Below are 1939 nucleotides of genomic sequence, written 5' to 3'. Positions count from 1 at the left end.
TTGGGTTTCAGTAATTCTTCTTGGTTACCTTGCCCTTGATCAAGCCCTACCAGGCTTCCTACACCCTCTTGGCCATCAATTTTGGATCACTTGTTGTTCCCTTGTCCCTGGGTTTGTTAACACCCTCTTCCTTTCCCCCGCCTCCCCATCTCCTGTGTTCCCCCAGAACCGTTGGTCCTGTTGTTTTCTCCTCCAGATAGTTTATCCCGCCTATCTTATCTAGACAGACATACAAAGATAATAATATGTACAAAAACAAGACAGAGCAAAACAAAGCAACAAAACAACAACAAAGAAAAACACCAATGATAAAATAAAGAAAAACCTGTAAATAGTTCAAGGTCTGTTTGTAGACCTTTAGGAGTATTTTTCAGTCGAGTCTGATAGGGTGTGATGCCCTGGCCCCATAGTCTATTTTTTGTATTCCCTGGGGACTTCGTTGCTCTGTTCTTGCCGTTCTGTTGCACACCCTTCGTGTTTCACCTCAGTGTGGGGGGTCAGATCAGGTGCAATTTCCACACTGTCTCCAGTGTTGTCCCACGTATCGCTATGGGTCAGTGAGGGATGTCGAGTCTCGTATTGGGGCTAACCCTATGGTCCTCTCTGTGCTTTGGCTGATCTGAGGAATATTGTCCTCAGGGCTTGTTGCGATTCCATTCTTGGAAACATTGTTCAAACTCATCTGTTTAGATGGCTGACAGCTCTTCATCTCTTTTACATTGTCAAATCGCCGTCTTTTCATGACCATCTCCATTCTTGGAAACAAAAAGAAGTCACAAGGAATGAGGTCAGGTGAGTGAGGTGTGTCGGGCAAGGGAGGCATGCTGTTTTTTGCCCAAAACTGGCATACTGAGATGGCTGTGTGAGTAGATGCATTGTCATGACGGCAAAGCCAGTCCCCCTCTTCCACAAATCAGGCCTTTTTTGTAGCACTGTTATGCAATCTATTCAGAACCTGTAAATAGAAAGCTTGATTAACAGTTTGACCTGGTGGAGCGAACTCCAAGTGGACTACGAGTCCACATTTTAAAATTGACATATATCCAGAACGAGGTTTGTCATTTCACCTTTTTAGAAATGAGAAAACCACTCGGACACTTGAGTTTTTCCCATAGCAGTGTCCTTTTAAGTCGTTTTCAATATCACAAGTTTCTGTGGCATTACCCCCGCCCCCCCCAGAAGGAAACAAAATTTCATAGCTGTACTCTGCTCTTGTAATAAATCAGCCATTACAAAAAAAGAGGCTCAAGTGAAACTGCTTTCACGAAAAAATTCACTGTGACCAGAGAAAGCCTTCCCAGGTGACGCCATTGGGTGCACTAACTCAGAGCAGATTGCTCGATGCTCACCTAAGGGTGGTGGGGGGGGCAGGACAGGATAGGACACGTGACATGTCCTATGAAAGCTCTGCTGAGTGGAGCTTATTTCCATTTTGAGGGGGTACCCCTTGTCTATGTTTAGTTGGTACAACAATTACTTTGTGTACCCAGGATAATGCTATTTATTTGAACACGCTGCTACCTATTTTTTCCTAATTGATGTGACTGTTCTGAAGCCTGTTCTGTAGACTGACAGCCCAAAGCCCACACCCGACTGTGAGAAGTGCCAGGAAAGCGTTAGTACTCCCGGTTCCCTCGTCTTCCTCTTGGCTTGCTTAGGGTTCAGCGAGAGCAGATGGCTTAGATTCTTCAGATGCTAGTGGTCTGATTTGGACTATTCCTGGCCTGAGAGTTAACACTTGAATGCCGGTATATATCAGCCACTTAGCATGTGTTAATTTATTGAATTCTACGAGCTATGTGGGGCAGATGGTGTATCGAGTTTACAAATAAGGAACATGAAACTACCCTGTTTTCCTGAAAATAAGACAATGTCTTATATTAATTTTTGCTCCCAAAGATGTGCTAGGTCTTATTTTCAGGGCATATCTTATTTTTCC

The sequence above is a fragment of the Echinops telfairi genome, unplaced genomic scaffold (assembly GCF_000313985.2).
Source record: "Echinops telfairi isolate 266 unplaced genomic scaffold, ASM31398v2 ScPeMD7_23;HRSCAF=83, whole genome shotgun sequence".
Lineage (NCBI taxonomy): Eukaryota > Metazoa > Chordata > Mammalia > Afrosoricida > Tenrecidae > Echinops > Echinops telfairi.
The sequence above is the reverse complement of the archived record's forward strand: the minus strand, read 5'-3'. Positions refer to the sequence as shown.